Genomic DNA, 15,089 nt, shown 5'->3' on the forward strand with positions numbered 1-15,089 from the left:
GGCCTATTCTTAATTCTCATTCTTACTGACCTGTTTACAGAGCATATCATTTCTCTCTACAACTCAAGTCTTGTGATAATGTATTTTCCAAGACTTCTTCTATGTGCATCTTTTTTTACCTTACATACTTTCCCTTAGTGAATTCTTTAATTACTAACTCAATTATAATAATCTTATCTCTTAATGCCATTTTTCAAATTCTAGCTCCTTTTCTACACACAGATATTTCACACATGAAATTAGCATATTTAAGATCTAATTTCATGAGTTTACCATTCCCAAAAGTAGCTATTCTCTATCAGTTTCCCTAGGTTTAAAACTTTATATTGAGGGGCACATGGGTGGCTCAGTTGGTTCCAAGTGGCTGACTTCAGCTCAGGTCACGATCTCACAGTTCCTGGGTTCAAGCTCCCCGTCAGGCCCTTGTGCTGACTGTTTGCTCAGAGCCTGGAACCTGCTTCTGATTGTGTCTTCCTCTCTCTCTGACTGTCCCCTGTTCACTCTCTGTGTGTATCTCTCTCTCAAAAATAAATAAACGTTAAAAAAATTTTTAATAAAAAATAAAAAAATAAAACTTTATACTCAATTCTTCTCTCCTTCACCCCCTATAAAATCCATAAATATTGAAGCACCTACATAATAAATCACTGTGCTAAGCACTAGAAAGTGATGCATTAAAAAATGTGTAATAGTATTACTTTATGTCTATCAATGATTTTTATTTAAATTCAAATATTAATAATAAAATGATCCAACTACTAAAATATTGTGTATGTTTGCAACTTACACCATTTGGAAGGAGGCTGTTACTTTTATAGAATATTCTGTGTTTAACAGGAAAGGTTCATAAAATATGCATTAAATTACTATTAATAATAATTGATATCATTAAAAATTTTTAATCATTGTAATTAAAGCTGGTTAAACAATTATTTATTAAGTGCTCCTTCCATAAAACCCACCATATTAAGTAATATTGTCTCTAAAACGAAAGAAGGCCAGGGAGAATTTCAAACTATTGCATTTGATCATTTCTTTCCCTAAAATAATACTGTATGTTTATAAATCAATTATACTAAGGCTTCACAACAAAAGAGTGAAAGAAAAACATGTTAACAACTTTCTTCCCAGTTTTTCTTCTATCCCAAAAACTAAAGAAACTTTCAAAAATGTGGAAATTAATCTTTTATTTCAGCAATAACTATCAACAAGTAATAACAAAAACTTTATGTTCTAAAAATACCAGGCTTTTTTAAAAAGGTAAAATTCTTTCATCTTCCATTTGTCCAATAATGAATAAATAATATCTAAGTTGTTTTTTCCCAGTTAGAGTGTCACTGATTCCCTTCCCCAAGCTGTCTCAAGAATAAATAAATCAGAGGGCACGTGGATGGCACAGGCAGTTGAGCAACTGGCTCCCAATGATGACTCAGGTCATGATCTCATAGCTGTGAGACTGAGTCCCATGTGGGACTCCGCACTGGGCATGGAGCCTGCTTAAGATTGTTTCTCTCCCTCTCCCTCTGCCCTTCCCCTTCAATACACACACACACACACACATACATACATACATACATACATACATACATAAAACAAAAATTAAAATAATAAATGAATCAACTAGGACCCTGCTCAACTGTTAGTTTCAAACCCCTAGGGACAGATATGTAATAATGGCTAATATACATACAACACTTACTACACGTGGTATTACTTACCATACACACATCCTAAGTGTTTCCCAATTATTAATTCAGTTCATGTCACATGATCCTCTGAAGTAGGCATTATTATCATATCCAATTTAAGGATAAAAATATTATAACACAGAAAGGCTAAATGACCTACCCAAGCTAACAGGATTACTACAACTTCAATTTCAGTGGTCTCTAAAACAATGTACTTTCTAATTTCTCCATCTATCAGGAATTGAACTGTTCAAAGTCCATGATACTGACCAAATTCTAGAGAACACATTTTTCAGCCCTTTCTAGCAAATATCTAATGGCAGTATACTTTAAGGTACCTCTATTTCAAAAGTCATACTTCAAACAAATATATTCAACTTAAAAAGAAAGGTTTATAAAAAGATGTATGAACTCTGTGATTAGAAGTGGTAACTCACCTGCTCAACACCTTTGTTACCTGCTATTATAAAAATATTTGAAAAACAAGGAAAAGAATATATCTCAATTTCATTATCACTGATCACATTTGAGTTTATTACATAAAACTAAAAAAAGGGCTAAACCTGCATTCACTGATTAAACAAAAGAATAAGAAAACTCTACATTGATATCAAAGTAATTTATTTCTAGAGCTCTAGCCACATTCTGTGGGGACAAACATGAACTTTTCTTATTTTCTCCATTCATTCTTCAACCGTGCACTTATGAATCTCTTTCTCAACCTTTAATGACATCCCAGGTATATCCCACTTTTGGCCTTTTGGTCACTTTCAGTTATTTAAAAAAGAATTTGCTAGGGGTACCTGGATGGCTCACTCCATTAAGCATCTGACTCTTGATTTCGGCTCATGAGATCAAGCGTCATGCACAGAGCCCACTTAGAATTCTCTCTCCCTCTCTGGGCCCCTTCCACACTTGCGCGCGCGCGCGCTCTCTCTCTCTCTCTCTCTCTCTCTCTCTCTCTCTCTCAAAAAAAAAAATTAAAAATTAAAAAAATTAAAAAGCTGCTAAATATGGTAGACACTGCCAGATGCTCAATGTTGACAGGTATCTACTACTCTGCCTGACATACACAGTCATTAAGGAAATATTATATATGATTACTATCAAATGTCATCAAACCTAAGATGTCACCAATAGTAATATACACCTTTATTTTATGTGCTTCTAAAAATGAAAAATGTATCTGCAAATTAATCTATGAGACACCATTAATTTTAAGATATATCCTGATTTTGATATTAAAATATGGGAAAAAATACACACTAAAATTGATTAATTAAGCTACCAATTCAAGCCCTCAATATTTTTCCCTATGCTGTTTAGTTTTCCTGTCTTTGGTCTTATTCTCTCCAATGTATCTTCCAAGATCTAAATTATACATCTCACTCTGCACTGATCCCTCTCCACTAACCTCTTCTTTAAAATCCTTGATGTGTATTGCTTCTCGGCCTTTTGGCTAAGATCAAGTGTAAAATCCTTGATGTTTCATACCCAAGAAGTGTTTAAACTCAGTGTACTCATTCCTTCACCCCTTGATCCCTCCCAGTCCACCCTTCCAACCTCACTCCATTAGTTCTCCAACATATCCAGTAACCCAGATACCATTAATATGCTTGGATACTTCCACCTATCTGTGCCTTTGCTCAATATTATTCTATCTGCCTAGATTACCCTCAGTGTGGAGCCTGCTTGAGATTCTCTCTCCCTTTCCCTCTACCTCTCCCCTGCTGATGCGTCCTCTCTCTCTCTCTCTCTCAAAAATTAAAAAAAAATTTTAACGTTTATACAGCAGTGATACACCTCAGCAATGTACATTAGTGAGCAGGAAACCAATATTCTTATCCCAGGCTCTCCTATCAGCTAGTTTCAAGACTCTGACCACATAATCTTGACCTCCCTGCCCTCAATTAATTCATCTATAAAACAGAGAAGCTGAGAAGGTCTTTTACAACTCTAAAACCAATCCTAGTATTAGAAATTAAACTTTCAGGGGCGCCTGGTGGCTCAGTTGGTTAAGCGTCTGACTTCAGCTCAGGTCATGATCTCACAGTCAGTGGTATGAGCCCCACATCAGGCTCTGTGCTGCCACTCAGAGCCTGGAGCCTGCTTCAGATTCCGTGTGTCTCTCTCTGCTCCTCCCCCGCTTGCACTCTCTCTCTCTGTCTCTCAAAAATGAATAAATGTTAAAAACAATTAAAAAAAAAAGAAATCAAATTTTCATTAGAAAACTGAAAAGAACCAAAAGTAGATATCCACTAAAAACTACCACAACTCACTCAAGCTATTTGGTCATACTTAAGAACACACATGTGAATTTCACCGCAACCTCCCTCCCTCCCCGAAAAAAAAAATACAGACAGGGCCTATAAATTAAATAAATAATGTCTAATTTACAAATGATCAGGGAATTAATTTCAAAACCACATAATTGCTCCTACATGGGTTTCTTACTATATATAAAAAGGTTAAGGACACTTTTTAATATAAAAATTAATATGTAACATTCATTCATTAATTATTGATATAAATATCACAGATAACAGGAGTAATAGCTAAAATCAACAAAGCCATTTTCCAAGAAAACTTAAACTGGACAAGCCCAGAGTGACAAGCTTTAAGACTCAGTTTACACAACATTAATACCATTGAGCTCTACAGGAAAAACAATTTTTAAAGCAAATATATAGCTCATACTATGCGCCAGGCATTGTTCTAAGCATTCTCTATATTTTAACTCCTTTAATCCTCCCAAAGACCTATAACTACTATTATTATCCCTATTTTACAGATGAGGAAACTGAAGCACAGAGGGGTTAAGTGACTTGCCTGAGGTCTCTCATCTAGTAAACTGTGGAGCTGGAATATGAACTAGGCAGTATGGTTTAGAGTTTGTTCTCTAAGCATTTTGAACATACTAGCATATAAGGCAAAATAATAAGTGATAAAAATGAATCAGGGTCATTGTGTTAACTCAGACACTAACCAAGTCATGTAACTTTGAATCACTTACCCTCTCTAAACTTTATTTCCCATTTAACTAAAAATTAGAATTGGGCTAAATAATCTCTGAAATTCCTTACCGGTCTAATTTATATTCCATAATCCATGATCTAGAAGCCAAATGCCACAACTGCAACACAGAACAGCTATGCCCACTTCATCTTTCTCTTTTTCCTCTTATCACTAATATTTAATATCTTTTTCTTATGGCCTCATCTTTATAAGATCCTCTATTTACCAGCTGACTATCTAAGAATAGTTACACTGATAACCTTGAGGAAAATACAAATTAACTCTGACCTCCAGACCACACTCCACTACCTCCAAACCATGCAGACTGAGACCTAGGACTAAAAACAGACCAGCCATTATTTTACCAGGTGCTCAAGAATAGGTCAGACCACATCTAGCTGTGTATATGTATAAATAAAAGAATTTATTTATTTTTCATAAGGTAGTAATAAGAATTAAAAGAAGGCTACCCACAATTAGCAGTATCAACATAATCACTCAATGGCTCTAAGACTCAATTTCTCCTTTAAACTGAACTAACAACCTACCTAAATGTCTTGCTAATAAAGAGAAAATGTTTTTAAAATACTTACCACAGTAAGCACTCAAAAAATAACAGCTGCTGTTACTTACAATTCTTGTATAAAACCAAGAGCTCTAGGAGTGCCTGAGTGGCTCAGTCCGTTGAGTGTCCCACCCTTGATTTCAGCTCAGGTCATGATCCCAGGGTCATGGGATCGGGCCCAGCATCAGGCTCCACCATGCTTAAAATTCTCTCTCTCTTTCCCCCCCTTGGTCTCTCTCTCTCTCTAAAATAAAATTTTTTTAAAAAGCAAGAACTCTAATGTATGACAGATTAAATTTCAAATTCTGGCTCTACTACTTGCTAGGTATGTAGCCATGAACAAATCAATTAATTTAAAGTGAAAATAATAAATCATCTATCTTGCAAAATTGTGAGGATTAAAAGAGATTATCCCATGTAAAGCAGCGACACTGGGTTCCTAACTGTTTGATAAATGCCAATTCCATTCTCCTTAATGACAAGCTGACCACATATCAACTAATTCAATTCAAAGAAAACAGAATGGAATTCAAAATCCCAAAGAAGCCAACTGTTTTTCCCCTAACATCCTTCGCAGTGTGGAAGATACCTGAGAATTCTCACCCAAGAGATTCCTTTATTCCCCTATGTGCTTCTTAAAACCGAAGGACTTTTTCTCAGACCATCTTTGATCCTTCTGAAAGGAGTCCTGTGCTCTAAGGCAGTAACTCTCAGAAACCCTTTCAGGAAGGGGTGCCTGGCTGGCTCCTTCAGAAGACCATGCAACTCTTGCCTTGGGGTCGTGAGTATGAGCCCCATATTGGGTGTAGAGATTACTTAAGTAAATAAATTTAGAGAAAAATTTAAGAAAAAAAAAAGAGGGGTGCCTGCGTGGCTCAGTCAGGTAAGCACCTAACTCTTGATTAGAAAGAAAGAAAGAAAGAAAGAAAGAAAGAAAGAAAGAAAGAAAGAAAGAAAGAGAAAAGGAAAGAAAGAGAGAGAGAGAGAGAGAGAGAGAGAGAAGGAAGGAAGGAAGGAAGGAAGGAAGGAAGGAAGGAAGGAAAGAAAGAAAAAGAAAGAAAGAAAGAAAGAAGAAAGAAAGAAAGAAAGAAAGAAAGAAAGAAAGAAAGAAAGAAAGAAAGAAAGAAAGAAGCAAACAAACCCTTTCAGGGAGCCCAAAAGATCCAAATTATTTTTTTAATAACACTACAAAACTTCATTTGTTCTTTTCATTCTCATTCTTTCACAAGTAAAAGTGGAGTTTTCTACAGGCTGCGTGAAGTGTAATAACGTCCCTAGTAGAAGGTGTGCTTGTTACACTCCTGTGCTTTAAGCATTTCTCAGTTTTAATTTCTAATACAGCATATATCAGTAGACATTGGAATCCTCTATAATATTTAGGAGTTTCAAGTGGTCCCAAGACCAAAAAGTTTAAGAACTGCTCTAAGGTACAGAAAAAGCCTACAAAGCACATACATTACTCTGAATTACAACTTTACCAATCTAGCCGAAGTCACACAATAATCTAAAAACTTCCCACTTTCCTGAATGATTACATTTCAGCCTTTCAATCTTCAAAACAATCTCTGTTCTCTCATCATTTATGAAGAGACAGAACTATGTCTAAGGACTAGTCTAGGACTAGACTATGTCATTCCTAGTCTACAGTCTTTGTAAATACTGCAGGTCACCCTCAATTAATAAGAGAAGACTATATTTGCTTAATCAACATATTGTCCTCTTGTTACAGAGAATATGAAGTTGTAAGTTATGTTTACAACTGGTTAGTTATACTTTCCTCTGACCTCTAATAAATGAGCAACTTTTTAAGAATTTTCTGGGGGCTCAGTCGGTTAAGTGTTCGACTTTGGCTCAGGTCATGATCTCACGGTTCACAGCTTCGAGCCCCACGTCAGGCTCAGTGCTGACAGCTAGCTCAGAGCCTGGAGCCTGTCTTCAGATTCTGTGTCTCCCTCTCTCTCTCTGACCCTCCTCTGATCATGCTGTCTCTCTCTCTCAAAAATAAATAAAACATTAAAAAATGTTTGTAAAAAATAAGAATTTTCTGATCAGTTGCTATAGATACCACACCTGCATGATGATAGGAAGAAATACATAACTAAATCTGTTCCTAGAAACAAATTAGATGGAAAGTATATAACAAAAAAAAGTTCAAAAGTTCAAAAAGCTTAGGAGAAAATCTTCTTCGTCATTTACAAGTGACCCAAATTTAAAACAATTTTCCAAGTCCTCAATCTGCAATCTTTCCTTCCTACACCATTTTTAATTCTGAAACCCTGCACTGACTGAAACATGAAGCCAAAACCAAAGGTGCCTGCGTGGCTCAGTCAGTTAAGTATCCGACTTTGGCTAGGTCACAATCTCATGATCCATGGGTTCGAGCCCCACATCAGGCTCTACGCTATCATGACAGCTCAGAGCCTGGAGCCTGTTTCAGATTCTGTGTCTCCCTCTCTCTCTGCCCCTCTCCAACTCATGCGCATGTGTGCTCTCTCTTCAAAATATAAACATTTACAAATTAAACAAAAACAAAAAATACTATTGCTTTTTTCTATTTTTTTAATATTTATTTATGGGGGAGGGAGCTGAGAGAGAGAATCCCAAGCAGGCTCTACACTGCCAGCACAGAGCCTAACTTTGAGCTCAATCTCGTGCGCTGTCAGACGGTGACCTGAGCCAAAATCAAGAGTGAGATGCTTAACAACAGGGCCACTCAGGCACCTCATTTTTTTCTATTTTTAAGGTAATGAAAGAGCTAGAATTTCAGGACAAATCTATCAACCTACAGCAAATAGGATAACCCCTATAAACAGCTATTGGAAAGAATGGATAATTTTTTTTAACTTTTATTTATTTTTGAGAGACAGAGAGAGACAAAGCATGAATGAGGGAGAGGCAGAGAGAGAGAGGGAGACACAGAATCCGAAGCAGGCTCCAGGCTCTAAGCTGGCAGCACAGAGCCCGATGTAGGGCTCGAACCCACGGACCGTGAGATCATGACCTGAGCTGAAGTCAGACACTTAACCAACTGAGCCACCCAGGCGCCCTGGAAAGAATGGATAATTTAAGGCATTTGTTCATGAGCTTTGTCTACTTGGCTTCTTTCAGCATTTACTAGGTAAGAGGAATATGTGAAAAGGCAAATACAACTGGGTAAGAGCCCTAGTGAATTTTGATACTCTCTCAATTGTAAAGGCTAGTTCAATACCAAGCAATCTGCAAATTAGCTTTGGTTAAGCTGTACAACTTGAACAAAGTCTTCCAAACCTTTTTTTTAAATCATAACAAAAAAAAAACCTTTTGTTTAAATCAAAAACAAAAGCTTACTATGTACCTCCTCCAGCATATGTGTATTTATTGATAAATTATATACTTCTACAACTGTATACATAATAAAACATAATTTTTTAAATAGTTTCTTTAAAAAAATTTGTTTTAATATTTATTTTTGAGAAAGAGACAGAGGGTGAGCAGGAGAGGGGCAGAGACAGAGGGAGACACAGAATCTGAAACAGGCTCCAGGCTCCAGGCTCCAAGCTATCAGTACAGAGCCTGACACACGGCTCGAACTCTGGAATGGAAAGATCATGACCCAGCCAAAGTCAGACACTCAACCAACTGAGACACCCAGGAACCCCAAAACGGTTTCTAAAAGATAAGACAATGATAAATAATTTTTATCTTGAACTTATAAATAGTGTAAGTGTATTTTTACCCTAAGAGATTATCAATAACAATACTTTTGAAAAACAACATAACTGAAAAGCTTCATTATTTTTAAAAATCTAAGTTCAACATCTTATGACACAGTATTTCAAAGGTCTCGTTTAAACTACAGGAATTAGTTGGTTGTGAAGCTTAATTATAATGGTTATAAACTGAAAAACAAACTTCACAAAGGCAGAATATTCTTAATGTATAATATATGTTTCTGGTGAAGTTCACTGTGAAAGACAGTGGGATGTAAAATCTTACTTCAGGTGTGCCTGGGTGGCTCAACTGGTTAAGCATTGGTCTCTTGGTTTTGGCTCAGGTCATGATTTCAGGATTTGTGAGACTGAGCCCCATGCTGGGCTCTGTACTAATAGTGCAGAACCTGCTTGGGATTCTCTCTCTTTGTCCCTCTCATGTTTTTTCTCTAAATAAAGTTTTTTTAATCTTATTTCATTGTATTATCTTAATTATTTTGAATTTTGGGGGCAAACTTCTTGTCAGATCTCTCAGAAGTGTAATTGTTTTCATCTGTAATTTGGCTAACCAAAAGTTAGTCCTAGAAGTAGAATCGTCAGCTCTGCCATTGTTGTTTGTTCACATGTGCTTGCTTTAGTTGTATTATTGTTGAGGCTTCTCTATAGAAGCTTTTTTTTTAAAGTTTATTTATTAACTTTGAGAGACAGAGACAGAGAGACAGAGACAGAGAGAGAGAGAGAGAGAGAGAGAGAGAGCGAGCAAGCAGGGGCAAAGAGAAGGGGGAGAAAGAGAATCCCAAGCAGGCTTCATGCTCTCAGTGCAGGGCCAGATGCAGGGCTTGAACTCATGAACCAAGAGAACATGACCTGAGCCAAAATCAAGACTGAGACGCTTAACCAATTGAGCCACCCAGGCGCCCCCTACAGGAGTCTTTTTAAGTCCTATCCATTTTATAAGAGTTTAGTAAGAACTAGATAATATCTGTAAATTCTACACACCCATAAACTAGAATAATACTATTTGCTAAAAGTGAACACACAAGTAAGAAACAACAATCCTTCTCTTTTTCTTAGATTATCTTCTAACCAGGCCATTGAATTGATCCATATTAAATATTAGTAAAATTTTATTTCTTCTTTGTCTTATGCATAAAAATGAACATAACTAACAGTTCTAATATCACCTTCTCTTACTCCACGGGAGTTCTGGGTAGTCTCCTTTGGGGGCTAGGATGCAAATATACTTAAAACCCCTAGCCAGCACAACTCAACCAGTCTCAAATGCTTTCCAGATTAGGACTGGATTTGTAGCCAGGACTAAATTTCCATGGTCAACCCAGGTCAAAGAAGATTCTTTAGGTTCTTATGATCTGGGCCTTCACCCAAAAGCTGATCCAAAACCAACCTTCAGGAATGGATGGACAAGTATAATCTTTCCAGGATACTCATCCTAACTCATCTGATTATACAAATATAATCAAGAGTAGTATTAGGTTCCTCTCTTATACAACATTCATTCACTCATTTAGGAAACACCGGTAAATGCCAGGCATCTTATGAACATCATTTACAAATGTTATCTTAAATATGCCACACTGTACTTTCACTTGCATTAGTGCCTAAAAGAAAAAATAGTTTGTGCCCCATCGGGTGGCCAAACTGGAAATTTCAAACAAGTTCTAGCAAGACAAGTTAACCCTAACTAATCAACATAATACCTTTGGGAAGTTGAAGCCTGCAACACAAGTGTTCTCATGGGATAGTTCCATAAATGAAAATCACAATAATGTCAGGGCAATGTTTCCTTACAATTGAAAACAGGGATATAGAGTTTACGCAGAATCTCTCCTTTTCCAAATCCTGTAAAAAAAAATTAATCCATGACTATCACCTTTTACTTATTTAAGTCAAATAAAAGTTTCATTGGGTTAGCTTTACATTTCCAGATTAAAATCTCTTCAAAATTTTCTGAAAGAACCTTAATTTAAAAAGATGCTATTAATAATAGTCCTAAATTTAAGTTCTATTTTCTTCATATGTCAAATATAATTACGCTATTAAAAAAAAAGAAATTTAAAGCTAGATGGGTCCTCAGAAAACACAGCCCTGTGAGTTTAGAAACTGTTAAGTCCAGTTCTCTCACCTTACAAACGAAGAACCTAAAGCCCAGAAACAGGAAGTAATTTCATCAGGGTCACACAGCCAGGGTGACCTGATTCCCAATGCTTATACATCTATGCTCAAGAGACTAGTTATCTATACGTGATCCTGGACAAATGACTTAACCTCCCTGGACCTTTGTTTCCTTGTCTAAAAAAACAAAGAGATAGATAGTGTTCAAATTCCCCTTAAACTCTAAAATCCTGAAATTTAGATACCTCATTATTTTAGCTTACTACACTACAGTATACACTGAAAAAACCATTTTAATTCCTAAGAAACCAAAGCAGCACAGGACCCTAGGGATGAAAACACAAATCAGCAGCCTAAGGCACCAAATATATTTGCTTCTTTTGCTAATATTCTGTAAAATATTAACATGGTCATACTAGTCTATGTGGTTGAAACCGGTCTGTTAATTTTGATTAATCAATTACAGAGCTCTAAAATTGCAATCACTGATTCTAAATTTTTTTAAGTGCTCTTATAAAGATTTACTGATGTTCTATTTTCTGTGCCAAGATTTACACTCAAATAGATTACTGGAAACAGGGATGGTCTCTGTTCATTTGTATTTATTCTCTATAAAAGCTATTCACAAATGGATCAAATAGATTTTCTTTATTTGGTTTCTTCTTATTGCTCTCTTTTATGCTTCATTGTTCTGCCTATGAAGATTGAGTTATGAATACCACAATTTATTTCTGAATTAGAAACTCTAATAATTTTTAGAGTATTGATGAGTAAATAACATTAATAATAATCTTAACATTCCAAAAAGCAAAAACCACTAAAAGTTAAATCAAAAACTATGGGGGTGCCTGAGTGACTCAGTTGATTAGGCATCTGACTCTTGATCTTAACTCAGGTCATGATCTCATGGTTCATCAGTTCAAGCTCCACACTGAGCTCTGTGCTGGCAGCAAGAAGCCTGCCTAGGATTCTCTCTCTCTCTCTCTCTCTCTCTCTCTCTCTCTCTCTCTCTCTCTCACATGCACACACCGTCTGTCTCTCAAAATAAATAAATAAACTTTAAAAAAAAAAAAAGCCTATGAACAGGGTGCCTGGGTGGTTCAGTCAGTTGAGCATCCAATTCTTGATTTCAGCTCAGGTCATGATCCCACATCAGGCTCCGTGCTAAGCATGAATCCCGCTTAAGATTCTCTCTCTTTCTCTTTCTCTCTCCCTCTCCCTCTGCCCCTCTCCCCACTGGCATGCTCCCTCTCTCTCTCTTAAACAAACCAAAACCTATGAACCACAATGGACCTTGAAAAGGTCTCTGGCCCTATATTCTTATTTTATGGGAAAGGAAAGAGACCTGGAAAGACAAAAAGATTGTCCCCAGGGTCTCATGGCTAACATATATAATAACTAGCATTTATTGTGTGGCCATGTATACACAATAATACACATAATTAGAGACTTAAAACAAAATTTTCAGTTTCTATCTAATGCTCTGTTTATTTCAAATATAATTTAGTGTATATTAAATGTAGTGAAATGACACAAAAACCACAGAAGCTGAACAGTTCACCGTGGATCACAGCACTAGAAAGCACCCTAGTCTAGACATCAGGAAGAATACCCTACAGTGTCACCACTAGTACTTGAAAAACAAATACAAGTGTCTATTGCATTAACAGTGTTTCAAGAGCATTATCTTCATATATGAGAAACTACATGTTACTGCATTATAAGAAGATTCTTTTCTCTAGCAACAGCTAACATCTTTTAGGATGTCAATTTTTCCCCAAAGTTTTTAAGTTGCCAAAATGCCTAGATTCTGAAAACTCTCGTTTATGCCTCTTTAAATATTTTCAAAGGAACAGAACCAGCTCTTGAGAAACAATATAGTAACACAGACCCCCAACCCTATAAAAAAAATGCCTTTAATGGCTCCAATTCACAAAGAAAAATGCCCCTTATTTAATTATGCCTTCCAAACAATGAGTTTATCCGGGACAGGAGTTAGGTACTGGGGACTCTGCAGAATAAAATTTCAATTATCCACAATAAATGAATTAATACCTTATAATTGCCCCAGGAAAGATAATGCAGTCACGTGCTCGGGAATTTTGTCACTCTGTAACCAACCTAGAGTAACCAATTGGGGTTAGTGTCCAAACGGAGTATATGAATAAAGAGTCCCAGAATTACTGTGGTTACTCCAGCCACAAAGCTGACATTACAAATCAAGAGTAATTGCATTTTCAAACTAAATCTTATGTTTCCCCTTCCAGTCCCAGCTATTCCAAATTAATACAATTCTACAAATGTTAAGTGCTGTAATACTTAAAATTAATCACAGAATACAACCAGCCACTATTACTTTTGCTCAAATCGAGCCTTCCATACTATATAACAAGTGAAAGATGTCGCTTCAGCATGCTGTTCCTATGCCTCTCTGAAGAACTGGCAGTGGTGCTGAAAATTACTACTACAAGATGAAAGACCAGTGCCCTCCTTTCAATAAAAACCATCATCTGGACTCTAGCCAAGGTTTTAAAACTGACCAAATGTTATTAGAAACAATAAATCAAAAACTCCACAGGCTGAAAAACTAGTCCCTTATTTTATTCTTACCAAATGTAGACACAAAACACTATAAGACAATGAACTGAAAGAAAGCGTTAATAATTTTGCGTGTTTCATTTCTGGCAATAATCAAATACTGTATGTTACAAGGTGAATTTATTTTACAGTCTTCAAGGTTCTGTTTACCCACTCCTCTTTCCCTGTCTTCCCCAATTATTACAACTGCTCTATGAAAAATAAACTTGGGCTATTGCCTAAACATCCTATCACAGAACTTAAATAGAAATTAGAAAAGAGCTAAATTATTTTAATTCATAAAATGTAGCTAACATATTTGAGTTTGTATTGATTTTATACTCTTTGTTCCTGCACCTACATAGATGTGAATTCCTGGAGGTTACAGATAAGTATTTCTTTCTCTATCCAGGAGCTGAATTGCCAGCTACTGAGAATAACCTATTGCAGTGCTTAAAGCTCTTCAGGTATCTTGCCTTCTGAAAATATACATGGGTTCATTACCTTTAATTTCCCTATATTAATGTAAGGTTCCTAATCAGTAGCTATTGAATACTGTCCAGATGTTACCAACAGAAAGTGGGGAGGGAGGGGGCCATGATATCTACAACACCCAGGTACGTTTTAAAAGTACATTGTTTACAATACAGTACTTTTCTCCCTAGCTAACAAAAATTTTGGAAAAGAAAATCTGGAAAATTTAATTATTCCCTTCTCTATGCTTCTTCCACTTCCTCCTTCACTCCATTCGAAAACAACAGGACAGTTAAAACCAAAGAGGTGATTACTTTGTGTACTTCATGCAATCAGTAAAAAGACCGTCCCCGTCTGGTTATCAAAACAGAACAGATGATTACAATACGGTTGCATACACTAACCACTGCATCTGTGATGTACATTTAAATCAAATTTCAACCCTGTTACAAAGCCTTTGTCAACAGTGGGCAAGTGGGGAAAAGCGGAAGGGCTCCGTGGAATGAAGAAAATCGCTAAAGGGGCTTATCTCGGAAGAGAAGGATTCCTTGGTGAGAGGTGAGCAGAGAGAAACAAAACCTAACCTTGGCGAGGGGGCGCTAGCCCAGGGTGGGGACGAGAGGTCAGAGGGAGTGGGGCGGAGGGGATTAGCGCGGAACCGCCGCGACCCCGGACTGCCCTCCCACCCCGACTCCCCCACCTGCGGCTCGCCCTCCCACCACTATTCCCCAGCCCCGGCGGAGCTGTGCCTTCCCTCCCGGCCCGCCGCCTGCATATCCGTTACCCCGGCGGCAGCGGGGCTGCGGGGGAGGGGAAGGTCAGCGGGGCCCAGAGGGGGCCAGCAGCGGCGGGGATGCCGCAGTGGCTCCCCGCGGCCACAGGTCAAAGTCCGCCCAGGCGCGGGGAGGCAGCAGGAGCGGAAGGCGGCAGCGGAGGTCTGCACTGGCG

The 15,089-nt window shown here is 37.3% G+C and overlaps 1 protein-coding gene across 1 annotated transcript in view; it reads right to left on the reverse strand.

Moving 5' to 3' along the window:
* Positions 1–15,089, reverse strand: part of XPR1 (xenotropic and polytropic retrovirus receptor 1) — a 193,436-nt gene that overhangs the window by 178,060 nt on the left and 287 nt on the right. The gene's annotated exons all lie outside the window — the stretch shown is intronic.

The sequence above is a fragment of the Suricata suricatta genome, chromosome 3 (genome assembly GCF_006229205.1).
Source record: "Suricata suricatta isolate VVHF042 chromosome 3, meerkat_22Aug2017_6uvM2_HiC, whole genome shotgun sequence".
In the NCBI taxonomy this organism is placed as follows: domain Eukaryota; kingdom Metazoa; phylum Chordata; class Mammalia; order Carnivora; family Herpestidae; genus Suricata; species Suricata suricatta.